General features: G+C 39.7%; 1 protein-coding gene and 1 pseudogene across 4 annotated transcripts in view; one reads left to right on the top strand and one right to left on the bottom strand.

Annotated features, from left to right (window-relative positions):
- The window catches only part of OXCT1 (3-oxoacid CoA-transferase 1), a gene marked incomplete at its 5' end in the record, with an annotated part of 135116 nt that overhangs the window by 76292 nt on the left and 33453 nt on the right, over nucleotides 1-25371 (bottom strand). The window lies entirely within an intron of this gene.
- LOC307052212 (peptidyl-prolyl cis-trans isomerase H-like) lies at nucleotides 8231-16334 on the top strand (annotated as a pseudogene). The gene is made up of 3 exons: nucleotides 8231-8339; nucleotides 15354-15487; nucleotides 15817-16334. The product of its transcript is annotated as a peptidyl-prolyl cis-trans isomerase H-like (transcript).

The raw sequence follows: 25371 nt of genomic DNA, 5'->3' as shown, positions 1-25371 counted from the left end.
ACAAAACAGAAACAGACTCACAGACATAGAGAACAGACTTCTGGTTGCCAAGGGAGGGGGAGAGGGAGAGGGATGGACTGGGAGTTTGGGGTTAGTACAATAGATGCAAACTATTACATTTAGATGCAAACTATTACAACAAGGTCCTACTGCAAAGCACACGGAACTATATCCAATCCCCTGGAATAAACCATAATGGAAAAAGAATATAAAAAAAAGAATGTATAAATGTGTATAACTGAGTCACTTTGCTGTACAGCAGAAATTAGCACAACACTGTAAATCAACTATACCTCAATTAAAAAACAAAAGAGGGTTTCCCTGGTGGCGCAGTGGTTGAGAGTCCGCCTGCCGATGCAGGGGACACGGCTTCGTGCCCCGGTCCGGGAAGATCCCACATGCCGCGGAGCAGCTGGGCCCGTGAGCCATGGCCGCTGAGCCTGCGCGTCTGGACCCTGTGCTCCGCGATGGGAGAGGCCACAGCAGTGAGAGGCCCGCATACCGCAAAAAAAAAAAAAAAAAAAAAAAGAGCTCATACAAAAGAGAGACACACATGACCTAGGACAAATGGACGTCACGTGAAACTTTAACAGGTAGGTCAAAGGGTACAAAACTGTAATGAGATTAGTCCTGTCCAAATACTAAAGATGATGAAAGAGTGGTTTCTGGGGTGATTTTGTTGTTGCTGATGATGGGGAGTTCAGACATGGCCATCATGACTGCTAGAGAGAGAGGACAGAATAAAGCACAGCAGTTCAATTCCCTTGTACTCCTGACTTCACCATCAGGCAGAAGAAAAGGGCAGAAATAATATGGCTAAGGAAGAACTGAATTCCAAGAAGAGATACCTAGATTCTCCAAATTAATTCTAGGCTGTACCCACAAAAATTATATCCCAGGATTCTTAAAGAGCCTGAAAATATGGCCACAGAATTACAGTCAAGTAAAAAGTGGTACAGATGTCAGGAGACGGAGAGAGGCAAATACACAAATATACTCCTTTTCAAACTGGGGCTTGATTCACAACAGTGTCTTAAAATGGATTATTGGGACTTCCCTGGCTGTCCAGTGGTTAAGACTCTGCACTTCCACTGCAGGGGGCACGGGTTTGATCCCTGGTTGGGGAACTAAGGTCCCACATGCCGTGTGGTGCAGCCACCGCCCCCCCCCCAAAAAAGGATTATTGAACAAATGCCCTATAAGGTCATAAGCAGAGAAAAGAATACTGCTAGACACCAATACAAGTCTTTCCCCACACCAAACCCTGCCAAATGAACTTCATTAACTTGCAGATCTAGCTAGCTCATTGGTGGGCCAAGAGAAAAGCACAGGGTAAGATTTCACAAAGCACCTGACCAACTCCCTCAAGTTAGAGTTTTATAGACATACTGGGAAAATGTGACTTGGTTTCATTCACTTTAAATCAACAAATATTAATTAAGCACCTACTAGATACAACAGTGAAGAAAACAGGGAGCCCATTCTGATGTACAGATAGGTAGATAACAGAAGAACCAAAGAAGTACTTGATGGCTTGACCAAGTTTTAGAGGTCGCTGATGCTGCGGCTTTTAACTTTGGGGGAAACATGTACTTCTTTAAGAATCTGATGAAAGCTACGATATCTGCTCACACAAAAATATTTCCTGACCTATAAAGTCCCTCTTAAGATGACAGGGGATTTGTCCATAACCATTGCCCATTTCTACACTCTGGCCTCAGGGAGACCCCAGATTAGAAAAGAACCCCTGTTCTAGTGCTTTGACATCTTTGGTCCTATCCTGTTCAATGTCTTTATCAAGGCCTTAAATGAAGACAGGGAACATATCCTGAGTTCATTATGGTTAAGGGGCAAGGGTCTGGGTGCAACAGGCAATTCTGAACAGATATATTCCCATCTGTGTCAGAGAAGACAATCTCAGGCTCATGACCTCCAAGTATTTATCAAAAGTTTGGGTAAAAAGACAATGATTTAGGAGCCCAACCACTTTTTTAATGCTCCAAGAAGAGTATGCTCTTAGAGAAAACCTGTATCTTTATACCACAGTTATAAAGAGTTCTTTCTTGCAATTAAAACAGTGCCTAAGATAAAATTCTGTCTAGTTTTAATAGCAAGAATAGTTGTACTTCACTTAATCATTAGTTTCCTTTAAATTATATGTACTATGGTGGGAGGGAGGGATAAATTAGGAGTTTGGGATTAACATATACGCACTACTATATATAAAATAGATAACCAACAAGGACCTACTGTATAGCACAGGGAACTCTACTCAGTATTCTGTAGTTACCTACACGGGAAAAGAATCTGAAAAAGCATGGATATATGTATATGTTCAACTGAATCACTTTGCTATACATCTGAAACTAACACAACACTGTAAATCAACTATACCCCAATATAAAATAAAAATTAAATTAAAAAATTATATGTACTATCAACTATATAAATGAGTAAATTTTTTTAATTTATTTATTTTATTTATTTCTTTTTGGCTGTGTTGGGTCTGTTGCTGGCGCGTGGGCTTCCTCTAGTTGCGGAGAGCGGAGGCTACTCTTCATTGCAGTGTGTGGGATTCTCACTGCAGTGGCTTCTCTTGTTGCAGAGCACAGGCTCTAGATGCGTGGGCTTCAGTAGTTGTGGTGCATGGGCTTAGCTGCTCCATGGCATGTGGAATCTTCCCGGGCCAGGGCTCAAACCCATGTCCCCTGCATTGGCAGACGGATTCTTAACCACTGTGCCACCAGAGAAGACCCTAAATGAGTAATTTTTATTTGACATCTTGTGTTTGCCATTACAGTATAATTTTTCATCCATCTAGTTCTAGCTCCATTTTAAAGCCCCACCATTGCTTTTCTTTCTTCGTAGAGCCCTACTTTTTTTTTTTTATTTATATATTTGTTTGGTTTTTTGGGGGGCTGTGTTGGGTCTTTGTTCTGTGTGCGGGCTTTCTCTAGTTGCAGAGAGTGGTGCGCGGGCTTCTCATTGTCGTGGCTTCTCCTGCTGCAGAGCACGGGCTCTAGAGCGCAGGCTCAGTAGCTGTGGCGCACGGGCTTAGCTGCTCCGTGGCATGTGGGAATCTTCCCGGGCCAGGGATCGAACCCATGTCCCCTGCATTGGCAGGCAGAGTCCCACCCACTGTGCCACCAGGGAAGCCCCCTACTTTTAATTGATGTTATCTTGTATATTTTCTGTGTCTTATAAGCTACTTTACATCGTCTCTGGAACAAAATTTATAAAAATTAAACAGTACGTTTATCAAATTGGAGAGTGACACAGGCCAGAAAGAATAGCTGATACAATGAAGATAGAAAATGGTCTCTACTGGTTAGGAAGATAAAATGAGCCAATTAAGTGAATGAAATTAAGCACGGATCAAAGTTAATATTATAAAATAATACCTGGCCTAGTAATATTTTCTAGGAAATAAAAGGGCTTAGTTAACCACCAGCAAAAACAGTATAACGTGACAGAGATACCCAGAGAACAACAAAAGACCCTTCCTTTCTCCACTTGTCCAACATCAGAGTTGATGATAATCACCTTCGACCTCATGTCCCTCATTACAAAACAAAAGCAGTTCTTCCTCCCTACGATGTCTCATTTAAAAACATGAGATGAGAAGGAAAATGGATGAAGCAGTTTGAACTCATTAGAAGAAAAGCTGTACCTAAAATAACCTAATTTACTAAAACTGTGACTAGCAGCAAAATAGGACATACGGATTTAAAAAACGTAGGTATTACTCACTTCATGGACTATCCCAGTAGTTTATGTAGAATGGAAGAAGTATTTTTAAACAAATTCAAAAGCAGTTAATGGTATTATTTTCATTTCCACTGACACTAATACGACATCCAAACAGTCTAGTCCATGATGGCATTCTGCCTTCTCACTTTTTATTTAACCAAAAAATGCCAACCTTCACTAAGTATGTGATTTAATAACATGCAGGCAGTATTATAAATATCCAATTTTATTTGTCCTATCTTTTTCTAAAAGAAAATCTTATTAAGGCTGTAGCAAATCCAAAGAAGTAATTAAAATGAGTACATCTACCCAAAGAAATTAAAATACTTCTAACGCATTCATTCAAAGCACCAGCCTTATCTATAATAGTAAGAAAAAAATTACACCATTAACACATACTCCAAGATAAACAGCAAGACGTGATATAATTAATAGAATTAACTAGGAACATTTTTCAATGAAGAGAGTTATGGAGAAACAAGGAGAGAAAAAAAGTTTGTGTTGGGTTTTACAGCCACAGAAAAACTGCCTATTAGAGATGCCAACTAAAACTTTAAAAGGTTACTTTTTAAGACTGTTTCCTTCAGTTGGGGGTTGTTAATCATCCTTGGAGCTGTTTATAATTCAAGAACACAGTATTTAATACACAAACTGCAAAGAAGACTTGGGTTAAACTCTAACATTTCCAGAACACAGATAATAGCTGCTTAACCCACAGGGACTGTGACTCGAATTCAGTTTGTGAATAGCTCAATTCCTAAATTTAAAATCGTTTAGCATGTGCCACTTTGAATAAGAGTTTTATTTGTCATTTAATCTTCTAAATGTTCTCAGTATGTTTTCATTTCTAGGAAGCAGTAAGCAAAGTGGAATCCTATTTATTTCATTAAGAAAATTAAAATGCCATGTTTGTTTTCCCTGATTTAGTGTAATAAAGTAGTCATAAGATGCAAAAATAAATAAACTTCAAAACAAAATACTTTCTTTCCTCTCTCTGTAGCTCAGTTTCTAAAACTAGAACTTTAAGTCCTAAAGACGTTCAAACATATTCATCACATTCTCAACTGTGATTTTAGCATTAAGATCAAATGACTCTTCCCTTAGGACAACTGGCAGAGACACACAATCAGTTTTACTGGCATCACTTGTTTTGATACCGAGCAGGACCTGTGGGGCTCCTGGGCGCAAAAGTCTTTCAGTGTTCCCCATTTCTTGATTACAGGAAATAGGTTTCCGCCTCCAGGACCTTCCCTGCGTTCCAAAAGGCAGGTTCAAACGGTTGATAATTAGGGAAGGAAGGGAATGCAGAGACAAGGGAGGAACAGTCAAGAGAGACAATAATGCAGCCTTGGGGCGGAGTCCTGGTTCCCCATCAAGGGATATCCGTAACAGTATTTTTGAGCTGTTTTGCAGGTACTAAAACCTCCACTAGAGGCGAGAAATTAATGATATGCTGCCCACAAGCATGTAGACCCCAGACCAGTTGGAACCAGAAGGTTGATAATGCTGAATCCCACTTACCTCACCACCAACCAATCAGAAGAATGTCCACAAGCTGATCATGCCCTCTTTGAACCATTACTACAAAACTTCTCACTACCCCCCCACCTGGGGACACATGGTTTCAGGATATTAGCCCGCTGTGGCCCCCTTTGCCTGGCAAAGCAATAAAGCTATTCATTTCTACTTTACCCAAAACTCTGTCTCCAAAAGTTAATTTGGTGTCGGGTACAGAGGCCTGATTTGGCTTCAGTTTTCAGTTTTTTCCAACAAATTGAATTTCAGCCTCTAGTCATCACTAGGAAACCAGTCCTAACTCTGAAGTTATCATTCACAGCAATCACTGAAACCTACAGTGAATAAAGCTGATCGAGGTCCCGAATCTAAAATGTCTTCTGAGGGGCTTCCCTGGTTGGCGCAGTGGTTGAGAGTCCTCCTGCCGATGCGGGGGATGCGGGTTCGTGCCCCGGTCGGGGAGGATCCCGCGTGCCGCGGAGGGGCTGGGCCCGTGAGTCATGGCCGCTGAGCCTGCGTGTCTGGAGCCTGTGCTCCGCAACGGGAGGGGCCACAACAGTGAGAGGCCCACGTACCGCAAAAAAAAAAAATAAATAAAAAATAAAATGTCTTCTGAGAATACATAGCTCATCCCCAAAACTCAACGCCATATTCGAAAAGTTAAGAATGACAATTAAAAGAAGCATGTTGGGGATCAAACCCGCGACCTTGGCATTATTAGCACCACGCTCTAACCAACTGAGCTAACATGCTATGGAGCTCAATATCAAAAAAAAAACAACCCGATCCAAAACTGGGCAGAAGACCTAAGTAGACATTTCTCCAAAGAAGATATACAGATTGCCAACAAACACATGAAAGGATGCTCAACATCACTAATCATTAGAGAAATGCAAATCAAAACTACAATGAGGTATCACCTCACACCGCTCAGAATGGCCATCATCAAAAAGTTTACAAATAATAAATGCTGGAGAGGGTGTGGAGAAAGGGGAACCCTCTTGTACTGTTGGTGGGAATGTAAATTGATACAGCCACTATGGAGAACAGTATGGAGGTCCCTTAAAAAACTACAAATAGAACTACCATATGACCCAGCAATCCCACTACTGGGCATATACCCTGAGAAAACCATAAATCAAAAAGAGTCATGTACCACAATGTTCACTGCAGCTCTATTTACAATAGCCAGGACATGGAAGCAACCTAAGTGTCCATTGACAGATGAATGGATAAAGAAGATGTGGCACATATATACAATGGAATATTACTCAGCCATAAAAAGAAATGAAATTGAGTTATTTGCAGTTAGGTGGATGGACCTAGAGTCTGTCATACAGAGTGGAGTAAGTCAGAAAGAGAAAAATAAATACCGTATGCTAACGCATATATATGGAATCTAAAAAAAAAAAACGGTTCTGAAGAACCTAGGGGCAGGACAGGAATAAAGACGCAGATGTAGAGAATGGACTTGAAGATACGGGGAGGGGGAAGGGTAAGCTGGGACGAAGTGAGAGTGGCATGGACATATATACACTACCAAATATAAAATAGATAGCTAGTGGGAAGCAGCCACATAGCACAGGGAGATCAGCTCGGTGCTTTGTGACCATGTAGAGGGGTGGGATAGGGAGGGTGGGAGGGGAACGCAGAGGGAGGAGATATGGGGATATATGTATATGTATAGCTGATTCACTTTGTTATAAAGCAGAAACTAACACACCATTGTAAAGCAATTATACTCCAATAAAGATGTTAAAAAAAAAAGAAGCATACTGATCTTTTAGACAGAATTTCCCTTCTCCCATTAAAGAAAAGGTGGCTGTGACTGATAGAAGAGAGTAATTTACGATGTCAGTAGTTTGTGAGAAGGATTTTTGTCCACATGATTCTAATGCCATGTATTTCACTGACTTCTGCGATCCTTAAAAAAATGAGATAACAGAGTATGATATAGAGAACTGCATTTGGGGTCAAAAGATGTAGATTCTGGGTTTTAGGTCTAATATCTTCTTGTACTGTGTTCTTATGCGAGCCACTTAAGGCCATTTCATCTCTAAAATGTGAAAGTTGAACTTTAAGTGATGTCTAATATTCTTTCTAGCCCTTATATGTTGTAAGTCTACATCAGTTGCTGGATGTTCCACAACAAAGACCTCAAAGTATATACAATATCCTACAGTATCTTTCTAATTATTCTGGATTATTGAGCCCTAGATCAATCCCCTTTTACTGGGTGTACTTTGTTAAATGCAACACATGATTTTAATTCCATGCCACTTAGTAAACCTTCAGTACTTCTCTGCACTTGTGTATATGCTATGCCAATTCTCTCCTGACTAACCAGGCTGTTGCATTTACAAGGCCAGTTTATTTGCCACTAATTTATCATCTTTTGCAAATCTAGTTAACTACCATATGGCTTGTTCTCCTTTAGCTGAGCAATAAAAGCCTATTGAATCAGACACACTATCTATTCCAGCCAGCATTAAAAGGCACATCATGAGTTAGTGATCCCAGAGAAATCAGAGGAACCTAGTCACCATAATAAGGAAGGGAATTACAGAACACCTGGTGGTAGATTATCAAGCCTCTCAAAGCAAGGCCCAACAAAAACCTCAACTATAAAACCGTCAGGAAGAACCACTGAGCATAAGGCATTTTTTACTTTCTTATAGACTACAGCAGGATAATGGCAATCAACTAGAATGGGCAGAACATTTCTAAGCCTGCAAAGTGACGCTTATATTTTAACCTTCTGGCTAAGTGACTCAAACATCATTCAGTGAGCACCTATTATGTGCCAGGCATTGTGGTCCTGTACTGGGGATACAGAGATGAATAGGACAAGGTCCCACGAGGCTCTTGCTCCGTCCTACTGGAGGAGACAGGCGAACAGCTAACCACAATATAACAAAGTAATAAATGCTACAACAGAGGAAAAGCTTCGGTGAGAAGGCAGAAAATGAGCCACAGAAAGAAGGACGGGGAGGGCATTCCAGGCAGCCAGAATGGCCAGGGCAAAGGCCTGGAGTCAGGGAAGGATATGTTCTATGGAGGAATGTGGAAAGATGGTACCTGTGAAAGAATTTCGTGTACATAGGAACAGGAATGGCAGAAAGAAGTGTGAAATGTTTATTTTATGGAACGAGGAACCTAATTTTGGAAGAGCTATCAGAAATGGCAACATCTAATCTGAACAAAAAAGAAATGTGATTTCCTTCATACTTCAAAAATCTCACATGAGAGTCCACCTTAACTGATGTTGCTAGATAGGGCAGTTTCTTTTGATTACAGTGGCTTCTCACCAGAAAGAAATTTTCAACACCTTGGCAATTACATTCTCTCACTTTTACTAATTTTTGGTTGTGCACCTGGCTTTTCTAGGAGCCTGAGAAAAGGCCACTGAGAAATTTGAATATATTCTAATTTTAGGAGGCTGACATATGCTAGATGCTCAAGCTACAATAATGATACGTGCAAAAATGCATTTAAAAGAGATACAACCAGTAACACAAAAGGGGTCAATGAGTAATGTTTTTCATTTTTCCTCTCACACATTTCTTACTTAAATCATTTACGTAAGCCATGACTTTAACATACCTTCTTTTTTTAGCTATACTCTCAAACTAGAAAGATTTGGAAAGTAAATCTTTAAAAAAAAAAAAGCAGCTAATTTTTCAAATGAAACAATCTTGCATAAGCCCTAATTATCACTTCAGTATTTGTAGGCTAAATCTATACCTGAGGTGGAAAAAATAACATTTTTTGACAAGGTCTCTGGAAGGAGTGAGGAAAGCCACTACTATTTTAATAGGAGTGACTTCAAAATCACAAGCTAAATTCTTAAGCCCAGCATGGAATAAATTGATAGGTAGGTCAAAAATTGTTAGTTAAAATAAAGGTGAAGGCAAAATAAATAAATGGAATTTTTGGCCTTTTTTCCAGTAAGACAATTCATAAGAGTGCATCTCCTCAATTTATGTCAGGCATACTGTGCCTTATTATTCAATAACCTTTTGAGAGAGAATATCACAGGTAAAGATTCCAAAACCATTAGATTATGTTAGAAATACCCTCTTACCCTTTCTTCCCTTCTCTTTTTTCAATAGGATCTATCTCCTCATTTGCAATGAGGTGACTTTGTGGGAAACCGTGACTGTAAGTTTTAGAGAGCTGTCTCAAAACAGTCAATCAACAGAGCACTTGACTCACACCTTATTTTAGGAAGGGGTTCTGGGGGTAAGCTGCCAGCCATGGTTACTTTCTTTCTGAGAGCCTTATCCACCTTTACTCCCGTAACTCAGAGTTAAGATGCTCCTCCTTATGTATTCTACTAGCTATAGCCAATCAAGTTCTTGCCTGGGGACCAGCAGCTGGGGGATCCCTCAGGAAGCTGGGTTCAAATCCAAAAAGCCTACCTCCAGAGCTCACGTGTCAACCACAATCCTGCACATTCTCTTTCTCCCTCTTATACAACTCATGACCAAAGAACACCTGGAAATGAAATACTAAACATTCCATTCAAATAATGATAGTAATACTTATAACAACACATAAAATCACAAAAAATACAAACAACCAATAAATATTCAACTCCATTGTCATCAAAGATATGCAAATCAAAACCAGGACAGCATAAAAACACGACAGCTTTTTTCACCTAGCAGATTATCCAAAAAAAAATTAAGTATAATATCCATATTATCAACAATGACTGAAAATGATACTTTTAAATATCATTATGGGGTTATAATTGAAATTACCTTCCTAGAGAATAATTCAGCAATATTTATCAAAAGCTGATAAAATGTTGAGGCACACACCCCAAAAATCCACTTCTAGGAATTTCATCAAATCATTATACATACACTGAAACAAGGATATTCACTATAGCATTATTAATAATAGCAAGGGAAAATCAACATAAAAGTATAACAATAGAGCTGTTAATATAAATTTGAGTGTAACTACTAAAATATCCTCTTTTGGGGAACATTTAGTGACCTCCAAAAACATTCTTAATGTTTTACATAATGAAAAAAGAATATAAAATATGATTCTAATTTTATAAAAGCAAACATATAGGTAACAAACAGGAAGTAAGAAAATCAAACCAAGAGACATCCATTCCATTTCTTCCCTCAAGGCCGTTGGTTCTATGGAAGATGTGCCTCCACACCCCATTTTGGCCCATCCCCACTCAAATGTCCTTAGACCTGTGAGCCAAGACAGAGTGTAAAATACCTGAAGTCTTATTCTTCATTTACAATCCACCATATATAAATATCTACAGAAACAAGGCTAAGAAATAGAAAGGGCGTCTTTGAGGTTAGAGCCACAAACCATGCAAACCACCATCAGGATCCCATAGCAATTACTATCTTTATCATTAAATTTAGCACCCATTGCTCTATATACAACTTCTAATTTCAGGTTAGTCCTATCTCAGCAACTATATTGTGGGATCATCTAAGATAATCACTGTGTCTCATATAGCAATCCTTATCATTTGTGAACTTAACAGTCATGTTTTAACTACCTTCCCAAGCAACTCTGAAGGTGGTAATTTGTAGGTTTCATAAGCTATGAACTTGACCCAGTGTGCAGTTAGAATGGCTTTCTAGCTAATTGTCCATTTTCCACATTTAAGTGAAATACTGTTTTTATCTATACATGGTCACACATGCAGTAACTTCTTGAAAGAATGAAACTTTTATTTCCTTGTGAAAGTCAGAACACAGGACTAATAGTTCTTGGGTATTTGGACAAATACAAGAAATCAAATATCAAATTCAACAATGGCTCAGATTCAGAGTGTGAACAAGTCCACTATATATTCTATATGAAAACAAAAACAGGCAATTTATTAATCTTCCAAGTGTTCCAACCAGGAGAGCTGGTTAATACCAAAGAATGCAACTGCTGGATTATGTGGTAATAGTATGTTTAGTTTTATTGGAAAGTGCCAAACTGTCTTCGAAAGCAGCTCTACCACTTTACATTTCCACCAAAAATGAATGAGAGTTCTTGTTGTCCACATTCTCACCAGGATTTGGTGATGCCAGTGTTTTGGATTTTAGTCATTCTAATAGGTGTGTATTGCTATCGAATTGTTTTAATTTGAAATTCTCTAAAGACATATGATGTTGATCATTTTTTCATCTGCTTATTTGCCATATGTATATTGTCTTTGGTGAGGTGTCTGTACAGATGTCTTGACCATGGATTGTGCTTTTGGTGTTGTATTTTAAAAGGCATTGCCAAGCCCAACCAAGTTCACCTGGATTTTCTCTTATCTTTTTTTTTTTTTTTTTTTTTTTTTTTTGCATTACGCGGGCCTCTCACTGTTGTGGCCTCTCCCCTTGCGGAGCGCAGGCTCCGGACGCACAGGCTCAGCGGCCATGGCTCACGGGCCTAGCCGCTCTGCGGCATGTGGGATCCTCCCGGACCGGGGCACGAACCCGTGTCCCCTGCATATGCAGGCGGACTCTCAACCACTGCGCCACCAGGGAAGCCCCTTCTCTTATCTTTTAGAAGCTTTTTTTTTTTTTTTTTGCAGTATGCGGGCCTCTCACTGTTGTGGCCTCTCCTGTTGTGGAGCACAGGCTCCAGACGCACAGGCTCAGTGGCCATGGCTCACGGGCCCAGCCGCTCACGGCACGTGGGATCTTCCCGGACCAGGGCACGAACCTGTGTACCCTGCATCGGCAGGCGGACTCTCAACCCCTGCGCCACCAGGGAAGCCCCTAGAAGTTTTATAGTTTTGCATTTCACATTTAAGTCTATGGTCCATTTTGAGTTAATTTTTGTCAGTTATTTTAATAAAGGAAATTTAAATAAGGAATTAGAGAACTAAAAAGGCAAAAAGGAAGCACTGAGGTGACACAGATATAGTAACTGCAAGAGCAGCAAAAGAAAGTGGTTGAACCGATGCTTAGGAAAGGGGCTGCACAGAGCTGGGACCCAAACTGCTGTGAAGATGGCATGGGGCAGCTGGTGCTGGTATCTCAGAAGGTCATAATGAGTGTGAAAAAAAAAAAAAAAAGAACCACTGTCACCACATGCACTTTAAGGATTCTTAAGTCTTTGTTAAGAATTCGTCCTTTTATCATCATGGAATGTCTTTCTTTATCTCTGATATTTTCCTTGCTCTGAAGTCAGTTTTGCTATGATAGCAGATCTTAAATGTTCTCACCATAAAAAGGAAATGGTAATTATGTGAGGAGCTGGAGATGTTAGCTAACACTATAGTGGTAATCATTTCATAATATGTAAGTGTATCAAGTCAACATGTTGTACACCTTAAACTTATACAATGCTATATATGTCAATTATATATATCAATAAAGCTGCAAAAAATATATATAAAAGCAGGTTTCTTATAGACAACATATAGCTGGGTCTCATTTAATCCCATCTGAGAGTCTCTGTCTTTTAACTGGTGTATCTTAGACCATTAATATTTAAAGTGACTATTGATATAGTTGGATTAACATCTACCATAGTTGTTACATTTTCTATTTGTTGTCCTTGCTGTTTCTTTTTTGTCTTATCTTTTTCTGCCTTCTGTATTTTTTTTATATTTATTTATTTATTTGGCTGCGCCAGGTCTTAGTTGTGGCACGCAGGATCTTCACTGACGCATGTGGGATCTTCAGTTGTGGCATGCGGGATCTTTTTTTTTTTAATTGCAACATGCGGGATCTTTAGTTGTGGCATACAGGCTCTTAGTTGTGGCATGAGGGATCTAGTTCCCTGACCAGGGATCAAACCAGGGCCCCCTGCATTGGAAGCGTGGAGTCTTAACTGCTGGACCACCAGGGAAGTCCCTCCTTCTCTGGTTTTAACTAAGCTTTTTATATGATTCCATTTTTTCTCCTCTCCTAGCATGTTCATTACAACCAGCCCTCTGTATCCATGAGTTTCACATCAGCAAATTCAGGTTGAATGTGCGGATGTGAAACCCATGGATACAGCTGACTGTATACCTCTCTTTTTACCCTTTTTAGTGGTTATGCTTGAGTTGGCAATATACATTTACAACTAATCCAAGGCTTCTTTCAGATAACACTATACCACCTCACGGGTAGTGCAAGTACCCTATGACAGAGTACTCTTATCTCTCCCTCCTGTCCTTTAAAACATTGCTATCATTCATTTCATTCATCCATAAGCTATAATTATGAAATACATTATTATTAAAATACATTATTATTATTGTGAACAAATTGTTGTTCTGTTGATTTTCAGTTTGTTCACTTTCTTATTGTGAGAACAGGAGTGGTGACTACTAAGTTACTTAGATGCCAGAACAGGAACTGGAAGTTCCTATTTTTTAAGTAGATAATCATCAGCAGTATTTATTATACAGAACCCTAAAATTTCTATCTTGGTTTCAAACTACTGCATAATATCATCTACATCATTTTTAACTGGGGGGAACCATTCTACCTTCTCAAGTGTGAAGGCTCTCATTTCACAGCTTTCAGGAGATTATCCGATTTTATAAGTTTTAAGAGGTTAACATTTCTGAATGATTTTTAATTTTGTGTTTATGGAAGTATTAACATTGTGCTGGAGCTATACTTGGCTGAAAAATTCAATTAGCTAAAGGTCTAAGCCCCTGCCCTTAAAGAGGTAATAAATTATATTTTAAATGTTAACACTACAAAGTATAAAACAAAATGTACCTTAAAATACACCTATCATTCTTCACTTATACTTAAGAACATGGCTTTGGAGGCAGAAAGAAATGTTTTTAGATCTTAACTTTTCCTTATTAGCTTTATCATAAAGCCTCTCCTTATCCTTATTTCCTTCCTCTATAGAATAAGGATAATAAAACCTACCACACTGGGTTATTATAACAGATGACCTTATGTGCTTTGCACATAAGTTCACGGCATAAATAGTACTTGCTGCTGCTGCTGTTGTTTTTGTTGCTTTTATCACCATTAGGCTATATCTCCTTCATCTGCTATTGCCACAGTTGAAAACATTTCAATTATGGAGTCTACTCCACTTTGTGTAGGCATACCCTAGCTGAATCTGTTCTATTTGGACCATTTTACTGCCCCTCTTATTTCCTGGGAATGAATTTTATGAAGAAAAGTTTTCCATTCTATTTTGCTCTCTCCTTATAAAATCTAGTCCTCATTAATCCATATATAAAATGCTACTTTGTACATTTAAAAATATGAAACAGGCTTTCCTGGTGGCGCAGTGGTTGAGAGTCCGCCTGCCGATGCAGGGGACACGGGTTCGTGCCCTGGTCCGGGAAGATCCCACATGCCGCAGAGCGGCTGGGCCCGTGAGCCATGGCCGTTGGGCCTGCGCGTCCGGAGCCTGTGCTCCCCAATGGGAGAGGCCACGACAGTGAGAGGCCCGTGTACCGAAAACAAAAATAAATAAATAAATAAAAATAAAAAATAAATAAAAATATGAACCAACAAAAAGGAAAAGTAAGTGAAAACTTTTTGGGTGCAAACATAATGCCAAAAGCATTGGGGAAAAATATCTATAAATAAAACAGCAGCTAAACTACTTTTTATAGCAGGAATTGGGTTATGGAACTGGCTTTAAAATACCATTTAATATTTACTTTCTTTCTAAAGGTCTAATTCCACTTCTGAGATGCCAATTCTCAAAATGAATGAGCTTTGTAAATTCCTCAAATTGAGAGAAATTTAAATTATACCAAAACTTTCAAACTCAACAGCCTTAATCCTGTAGGTTTTTGTAGGTAACCTGTATTTGTCTGAGTTTCGTAATAATGAATTTTTCTTCCCTGAGTTTTGTCTGTGCCAGCAAACCTTTTCCAAATTTAAAAAGAAATTCTAAACCGAAAAGAACTTTTTCAGAATACAAGGCAAAACTTGTATCCTTTCCCATAATTATTAAGGAAACTAAAATAGCTTCTTTAAATTAATAACCCAGCTCCTTTTCACAGCAAGCACAGAAGAGATACTAAGTTCTTCAGATTCCTGTTTAACTTCTCTCCCATGGGATTTGGATTTAAAATTCTCTTCAAAGAAATTGAATGTGGGCTTAGTTATTCAGTGACAGAAATTAACATTAAATTTCAGAAGCCAAATCAGAGAGAAGGCGACCTATACTCCTGGACACGAGTGTCTTGGTTTCTTCACGGAATGAAGAACAGAAGAGAAAACCATTACAGGAGTGCCTCCTTATCCACACGGGATACATTCCAAGACCCCCAGTTGGTGCCTGAAACTGTGGATAGCACCAAACCCTCTATATACTGTTTTTTCCTATACATACAAACCTATGATAAAATTTAACTTTTAAATTAAGCATGATAGGGACTCCCCTGGTGGTCCAGTGGGTAAGACTCCACACTCCCAATGCAGGGGTCCCGGGTTCGATCCCTGGTCGGGGAACTAGATCCTGCATGCATGCTGCAACTAACAGTCTGCAGGCCGCAACTAAAAGATCACACGCCACAACTAAGACCCAGCGCAGCCAAAATAAATATATATATATATTTTTTTTTTAAATTAGCCACTGGCTTGTGGAAGGACTGGGTAGAAGACAAGGGAAGTTGGCTGCATGAAGATGGAGCTCTTTGAAAATGTTGTGCCTAAGATGGCTGAGAATTTTAGGCAGTTCTGCAATGGACAATTCAGAAAAGATGGGGTTCTAACAGGATACAAAGGGAGCAGCTTCCACAGGGTCATAAAAGATTTCATGATTCAGGGTGGAGATTTTGTTAATGGAGATGGTACTGGAGTCACTAGTATCTACCGGGGGCTGTTTGCAGATGAAAACTTTAAGCTTAGACACTCAGCTCCAGGCCTGCTTTCCGTGGCAAACAGTGGTCCCAGCACAAATGGCTGCCAGTTTTTCATCACCTGCTCTAAATGTGATTGGCTAACGGGAAGCACGTGATGTTTGGAAAAATCATTGATGGACTTCTGGTGATGAGAAGGATTGAGAATGTTCCCACAGGCCCCAACAATAAGCCCAAGCTGCCTGTGGTGATCTCACAGTGTGGAGAGATGCAGTCCAGAGGAAGACTGAATCAGGCCTTCCCTTGCTCAGGGTGATGCTCCTGAGTAAGATAATCTGGATTGGCCCCTGTGTTTGCTTGCCTGCCTGCTGCTGCCCCATTTGATCAAGAGACCTCACCGATTCAGAAGCCAAGATTCTGTGTTTAAGTTTTCAACTGTAAATAAAGTTGCTCATTTAAAAAAAAAATTAGGCATGGGACTTCCTGGTAATGCAGTGGTTAAGAATCTGCCTGCCAATGCAGGGGACACAGGTTCAATCCCTGGTCTGGAAAGATCCCACATGCTATGGAGCAACTAAGCCCATGGGCCACAACTACTGAAGCCCGTGTGCCCTAGAGCCCATGCACCGCAACTACTGAGCCCACGTGCCGCAGCTACTGAAGCCTACGTGCTCTAGGGCCCACATGCTGCAACTAGTGAGCCTGTGTGCTGCAACTACTGAAGCCCAAGTGGTGCAACTACTGAAGCCCACGTGCCTAGAGCCTGTGCTCTGCAACAAGAGAAGCCACCGCAATGAGAAGCCCGCTCACCACAATGAAGAGTAGCCCCCACTCACCGCAACTAGAGAAAGCCCGCACGCAGCAATAAAGACCCAACGCAACCAAAAAAGAAAAAAAAAATTAGGCACGATAAGAGATTAACAACAGGGCTTCCCTGGTGGCACAGTGGTTGAGAGTCTGCCTGCCAGTGCAGGGGACACGGGTTCGAGCCCTGGTCTGGGAAGATCCCACATGCCACGGAGCAACTGGGCCCATGCGCCACAACTACTGAGCCTGCACACCTGGAGCTTGTGCTCCACAACAAGAAAGGCCGCGACAGTGAGAGGCCCGTGCACCGCGATGAAGAGTGGCCCCTGCTCGCTGCAACTAGAGAAAGCCCTCACACAGAAACGAAGACCCAACACAGCCAATCAATCAATAAATAGAAATGCTGTAGAATTATTAAAAAATAAAAAGAGATTAACAACAATAACTAATAATAAAATAGGACAATTATAACAATATACTATAATAGAAGTTATGTGAATGTGGTCTTGCTCTCTCTCAAATTACATTATTATCCTGCGCTCCCCCTTCTTCTTCTTGTGACCATGAAATGATAAAATGCCTGTGTGACGAGATGAAGTGAGGCAAATGATATAGGCATTGTGACATAATGTTAGGCTACTACTGACTTTCTGGCGATGTATCAGAAGGAAGATCATCTGCTCCATGTCATCCTGGATCATCAAGCCATGTTGATGGCTGGGTGTCAGGAGCAGATGCTGACGGCTGGGGATCCCAGGTGGGACAGAACTGGAGCAGGTGAGATTTCATCCACTACTCCGAACAACATGTAATTTAAAACCTATGAATTGTTTATTTCTGGAATTTTCCATGTAATATTTTTGAACCACAGTTGACTACAAGTAACTGAAGCTGTGAAAAGTGAAACCCCAGATAAGGAGGGACTACTGTACTTCCTAACAATTAAGTCATTCTTGGTTTCTAATCTTTCATTATTTCTCCCAAATTAACCAACTGTTTGTTTCAAACCATTTCATCTAAAAACAAACTAAATAAAACATACTTTTTCCTGAGTCTGTGAAAATTCAATAAGGCAAAGCTTTCATAAGGAAGCAGTGAAAACACACCTGCAGACTAATTTATTTATATGTAACAGTGTGCTGCATCCTAAAGATGTCTATTTCTATCTATAGACCCTAAAGGGTCTATTTCTTGACCCTTAGTCTCTCTGACGTTTGCAGGTAGTGGTGTGCACTTAGTTGAGCATGAAGCATCAATGAATATCTGAGGCCCTTTTTATTCATTTCATTTCTCTTACGCCCCCTAAAACAATAAATGTTACTTTCAGTGAAAAGAATTCAAGGTGGATATTCAGTACAAGCATGTTTCATCAGGGAACAAAGGTTAGTTTTCATCCCAAACCAGAATATCTGAATCTTTTGCGCCAAAGTACAAAAAGAGATAAATAGGTCATTGGCTAATCCTCCATTTAAAATATGACAGCAGAGAGTGGCCATCAATTTTTGACTGCATGCAACTTATAAATCTGTCATTTCATAAGCTAATGAAATGACAGCTTTATAAGAACCTTCCTTTCTATAAGGGGTCCATAATGCTCACCTTAAAAGTCATCACTGCATTTGCTCAATGTAAGGGATCAACATATTTAGGTTGATTTTGATGAATTTACTGCTGATTAAAGCTAACAATATATTTAAAAATCAATCTAGATTAGTTTTTTGATAATGTCCTGAGATTTTAGAAGTCGGTGGTATTATGGAATTTTAATTCCCCTACATCTCAAGAACTCTGGATCACAGGGAAAGGATAGGGAGGATGTGCCTTGCCAGCTGCAACCCACGGGGTGGTCCTATAGTCACTGTCACTGGGCCAGTGAGGACAGTCACCTGAGGTTCATTAATCAAAGCAGCAGGAGGGGTCAAGCTAAGAACATAGCACTTCAGAGCTTTAGAAAACACACCAAATGCCCTAACCCACTGACGCTCAAAATAGACCCGTGAAATATTCAAATAGACAGAAGATGCTATAAAGAAGCTGGGATTCTAAAGTACTTATTTGTCCAAGGTCACAGTGCCACTGGGAGGCAAAGATGTGATTGTTTTTTTTTTTTCTATTTCTTTTTTTATTTTGTTTTATTTTTTAATATCTTTATTGGAGTATAATTGCTTTACAATGTTGTGTTAGTTGCTGCTGTATAACAAAGGGAATCAGCTATATGTATACATATATTCCCATATCTCCTCCCTCTTGTGTCTCCCTCCCACCCTCCCTATCCCACCCCTCTAGGTGGTCACAAAGCACCAAGCTGATCTCCCTGTGCTATGCGGCTGCTTCCCACTAGCCATCTAGTTTACATTTGGTAGTGTATATATGTCCACGCCACTCTCTCACTTTGTCCCAGCTTACCCTTCCCCCTCCCCATATCCTCAAGTCCATTCTCTAGTAGGTCTGTGTCTTTATTACCATCTTACCACTAGGTTCTTCATGACCCTTTTTTTTTTTGAGGTTCCATATATATGTGTTAGCATATGGTATTTGTTTTTCTCTTCCTAACTTACTTCACTCTGTATGACAGACTCTAGGTCCATCCACCTCACTACAAATAACTCAATTTCATGTCTTTTTATGGCTGAGTAATATTCCATTGTATATATGTGCCACATCTTCTTTATCCATTCATCTGTCGATGGACACTTAGGTTGCTTCCATGTCCTGGTTATTGTAAATAAAGATGTGATTCTTAATCTCAGATACTGTTCACAAAAAGAAAGAAAAAAAAGAAAGAAAGAAATATACTGAGACTCCTAGAGCTTAGTCCCAGGTTTTTTTCACTAAGTGTTCTTTTCTATTCCGTGACTCTACTTATCAAATATATGTGGATTATTCCCAATTGTATAACTCCCTTCTAGACCTCTCCTCTGAGCACAACACATACATGTCCATCTTCACCTATATCACCACTTGAATGCCTAAAAAAGCTAATCAATTCTGCCAGGGCTCTTGTTACTCCTCCTTCCAAAAGCTGTTCCCAGGCTTCCTCAGCTTGGTAGGTGTCACACCATTGCTCAAGTCAGGTGGGAATCATTTTACTCTCTGCCTTTCCTCTACCCCAGCATTCCACATCCAAGGCATCAGCAAGTCTGATAAGATTCCTCTTCCAAGATACTGTATATCTCAATTCCACCACCTCTCCCCACTTCCACTCCACCATTCAAGTCCAAGCCACCATCACCTCTTGCCTGGACCGTTGCAATGGTCTCCTCATCGGCTACCCTGTCTCCCTTCACAGCTCCATAAAAATCCATTCTACATACAACACCTAAAATCATGACCCTTTCCATCTGCACTTAAAATAAGGAGAAAGCTCCCATAAAAGCCCACTTAGCTATGCCGACATTTTCAGAAATGTTCAGTGTCTCAGAAATAAAGCTTCAGTACTGTCATGGCAGGACAGTGGCAGAGGAAACATGGAAAGTCAGGACTTAAACCAAATCTTTCAAATGTCCTTTTCATTAAGCCATTCAACTTCCCAGTGATCTATTCCCAGAAACGTATCTGTTTCTCAGTTTTCTCATTTGTAATATTATAAGAAAACTGCTTATCCTCCTACCTCACCTGGTGATTAAGAGGATCAAATGAGATAATATATGTAAAAGCACTTTGAAAACATAAAGCATTACAAATATAAAGTAATATAAAACGCCTACTAATACAGAAATGGTGCTCAAGCATGGGGTTTTCTGGGCCTTTGCTTACAAGAAAGAGGAGTTAAGTGAGTCTAGCTAAAATAATTGACTTTTGGGAATTCTCTGGTGGTCCAATGGTTAGGACTTGGCACTCTCACTGCCAGGGCCCCAGGTTCAATCCCTGGTCGGGGAACTATAATAAAATCCCATAAGGCGCACAGCACAGCAAAAATAAATAAGTAAAAAATTGACTTTTATCTCTCATCACTAGAATACATTTTGGCTGACTGGAGCCTTTTCTATTGCTTAAGACTGATGCCAGATAAAAAAACACATGGCTGCCCTGGTTAACTTCCTGATTTCAGGCTTTACCTTACCAATAAATAAGAAATAGCCAGATAACTCTTACAAACACATTTCTGACTAAATAGAAAATAGGAAGCTAAAAGCCCTGGTTTGGAAGGCTGAGAAAATGAGCCTCACCTTGCCCAAAGTCTGTCCACAACTCTTCTCCTGCCCTCTCTCCAGGATGTGGGGGACACAGCTCCAGAGGAGATGAAAACCCAGGGACACAGGATGACTCCAACTCTGGACCATTTCCGTAGCTCCTGGAAACTCTGCCAGACAGCAGGAGCTGCAGCTGAGTGCCAGACCCAGGTCAAGTTGGAGAAGTCCTCACCTCATCACCCCAGGATACAGACATTATAAGTAAGAAACTGGCCTCAGGTATGACATAAAGTCTAATGGGCAGGAAAAAGCAAAATGCTTCTAATAAAGTGAATCTATCACTACACAATTTTATTAAAGTCAGATTTATTGACAAAGGCATTGAGTTAGTAAAGAAATTGTAAAAACTGTGGCAAGATAAACAAGTTGCTACATGTAATCTTCCTTTCTTCATGGCTGCCCCCAAAACAGGCCCACCAAACTGCACAATCATTTCACTACTTCTACACAGATTCATATTATTCAATTTTTTCATTGATTCTCTTCAAACCAGTTATCATTATTTTATTTCAGTTCTACTTAAGTTCACTGGTCCTTTAAAAAATAATACTTAGTGACATTTAATATATTCAGACTATAGAAATGGAAACTACGCCATAAATCAAGGGTCTGCAAGCTTTTATCTGCAAAGGGCCAGATAATATTTCAGGCTTTATAGGCTGCATACTGTCTCTGTCACATATTGCTTTTTTTTTAAAACAGTCCTTTAAATATATAAAAATTCCTTAGCTCTTAGACAATACAAAAACAGACCACGGGCTATAGTTTATCAACCTTTGTTTTAAATAATAATTGTGAACTAACAGCATATAGAACATATATAGTATACGCAACAAGAATCAGCCTTTCACTTAAAACAAATCACACTGGTTCAATAGGCTTCCTTTTCCTAAAGCAGGTTCTAAAACTAGGAATGCTCTATATTAGAGAAGGATGAGGTATATGTCCTATTTTTATGAAAGAAAAATTCTGCCCAGATATTTTTTTCTCCCCTCTTAGGTGGTCAAGGATAAAAGATGTTCACTAAGAACTAATGAAGCATCACTTAGAATGTACATATTTACAATGAAATTCAAAAGCCTAGGTTAATACTGTACAGACTGATAAAACACAAATTTGTGAAACCTCAGAAATCATAGACACAAAGCTGAAAAGCCAAAAATAGCTAGAATAAAATTCACCAATCCATCAAAAAAGGAGGATGTATTATTAAAATGACTTTCTTTTAGGAACTCTTCACTAAGAATAAAAAATAGCAACAGGGCTTCCCTGGTGGCGCAGTGGTTGGGAGTCCACCTGCCAATGCAGGGGACGTGGGTTCGTGCCCCGGTCCGGGAGGATCCCGCACGCCACAGAGCAGCTGGGCCCGTGAGCCCCGCAACGGGAGAGGCCACAGCAGTGAGAGGGCCCGTGTACCGCAAAAAAAAAAAAAAAAAAAGCAACAAAATTCTGGAAGGATAATGGCATACAAATGACTTGCTGCAGTTGGTATTGCTACCCCACAATGCAATGAAGTCCATTGTAGCTGAGATAAAGGAACTCTCTTACAGAGTTGCTGCACTGTTACCAAGCAACAAGAAATAAAAAGTCAGGATTAGCACTTGATTTAACTTTTACCATCAACAAACCATACTTCTATTCTGCTATTCTTCTGGATGTAAATGGTCATTAGGCTAAGAATTATTAATCTATAAGAGTACACACACAAAAAATTATGCGGTGAAGTTAATACCTGGCATTTACCAAATTCATGTTTTTTATATTTACTGCTTCCTTGGTAGAAACAGCAAATAATAACAGAATAGTGATTCTATTACTGAGAAGGTTATTTTGTCAAAATATTCAACTAAATCTTCACTAAATACACCTTCATTAGCATTGAAATATTCTCAAATCAGTATTGCATTTTATGAAAATTCAAGGAAATGAATGAATTGCCTTTAAATATTTTAATACTTCAAAATAAGTAGAGACAATCACTTCATTTAGTTTAGTTGTATAAGGATATTATCATCTGTCAAAGCAATGTACATCTGGCTGAATTTGTAGCATGAAGAATTTATAGACATCTCTTTCAGAGTGGTATAGCAATCACTTTTTAAAAAATGAAATCTAAAAGCATTAATAAAATCCTATAACTGAAAAACGAAAAAAGAAAAAAATGTAAATTAAGGACATTATATAATTTAACAGACTTAAAAATCAATCATTGTAAATGACATCCATAGCTCACCACATCATCCCCAAAGTTAACACTTGGGAAGGTGACCGTATTATGCCTTAGGATCATGAGGTCCCAGGTTTCATGGGGGGTTGGTGGGAAGAGGGTGTTCCTTCTGTTTGTATTGTATCAAATAGCTCTCTTACCTGCCTGTGTTTTTAAAGAACTTGTGTTGAGTGTTCAACCCAACTGGCCTGTGTGAATGAAGTAAAGAGGATTAGGATTAAACAGGTTCTTGCTGTCCTTATCTTCTCGCTAAGGAAGAGAAGTAGAGAGCATTACCAGGTAAATACTAAAGTGCAGTGAAGGGCATTTACTATATTATGCTTCACACAGTGAATGTCAAATTTGACATTTCAGCCAAGTTCATAAATATCATGTCTCCAAGTCAATCAGCAATTTGTGCGTGGACATAAATTCCATACAGGCATGGAGCAGTGGTCACCTGTGTATGCATGTGTGTGCTTGACATTGCATCTGTCTAATGAAGTTTCTCAACATGGTTACATGTGTTTCTCTTGTGTGGATGGAACCTGTAATTTTTTCCTGTTTAGACCTATTTCTTTTTTCTTTTTACCGTCTCTTGGAAAACTTATGAGTTTCTCTGTAATATCAAAAGGCATTAGCAATCTTAAGATTAAGAATAAAAGAAACTTAAGAGGAAAGGAATTATGTTTATCCCTTAGGCAGTTTCATTTTTCCTGAAGCAGGACGGAAGATAACCAGTCTCTAAAACATTGATACACTAATTGGGCCTGCTTGGTGGAGATTAAATGTTCACAGGATCCACTGAAGTGATTAGGTCGAATGGTTAAAATCTACTGTATTCCCGCATCCTAGTGTAAAGTGAACTAATCACCAGTTTGACTTCTTCTACAAAGATAATTCATGAGGTGTTGTCAACACAAAGTTCTCCAAACAGGGCCAGAGAGTCACAAAAGTCAGGAGGCTCCAATCTCAAATTCACATTCTCCATTCATCTCAGAGTTTTAAAGTCAGATTTGGGCCTAGTCATCTTGCGAACTATTACAAATGAACTAAAAACAGAAATCACACTTCACACAGCCTAGGAAGAAGATACTGCCATGATTCTCAAGACAGCTACCCTCATATGAGAGTCCTCGGCCCACCACCTCAGATGGAAGAAAGGGGAGTGTGTCATCCCCAGTCGCGAAGTCCACCAGGGAGGCTCCATCTGCTCCTCTTTGCACCGCCCAGCTTCCTCACCTCCCGGAAGCCTCTACTCAACTGTCATCTCAGTGGGGCCTTCTGTTACTGACCAACCCATTCAAACTTCCACTTTGGGGAACTCCCTGGTGGTCCAGGGGTTAGGACTCCACAGTCCCACTGCCGAGGGCCCGGGTTCAATCCCTGGTCAGCTAACTAAGATCCCACAAGCCATGCAGTGCGGACAAAAAAAAAGCAAAGGCAAAAACAAAATTTATCTTTCTTCTCCTGACATTTCATGTCCCTTTTCATGCTTTGTTTCATCTCCTTAATATTTATCAATATCTAATATAATATATATTTTACTTATTTATTGCACCTATTGTCAGTCTTGAGCATTATAATGTAAGCTCATGAGGGATACAATATCTGGTGATTATTTCAAAATACTACAAGAGGAGGCAGGAGATGGGGATGAAGATGGAGCAGGAGTGATCGTGGGCTGACAGTCATTGGAGCTGGAGGACGAGCTCAGATGGGTTCATTACACTCTTCTGTTTACTGTTGTGTATGTCCATTAGCCTTCATAATAAACATTAAAAACAAAATTTGTAATACCATTTACACTGCTATTTTCACCTTTCCTCATCCACCAATCAGGAACAACACATATCTTCTTGGCAGGATGGCAGATGTACCCCTAATCTTTTCCTCTAGTTAACCTCCTTTGGAGACATGGCATGTGCCAGGCACTAGTACAGAATGCAGAAGTCACAGGTCCCAAAGCTTGGCTCTTCTAAACAAAAAGTCTTAGGATGTCTTTGGAAAATAATTTTCCATAGGTCCATACCTTATGACTTAGAATTATTTTTAAGGGACTGATAACCACAATATTCCTGACAGCGGCTCTCTCTGCAGGAAAGGCAGGCAGACGACACTGAGAATAAGCAATCCGCTAATCCTTA

Source organism: Hyperoodon ampullatus (genome assembly GCF_949752795.1).
Source record: "Hyperoodon ampullatus genome assembly, chromosome: 4".
Lineage (NCBI taxonomy): Eukaryota > Metazoa > Chordata > Mammalia > Artiodactyla > Ziphiidae > Hyperoodon > Hyperoodon ampullatus.
Note: the sequence above shows the minus strand (reverse complement) of the source record. Positions and strands in the feature narration are given on the sequence as shown.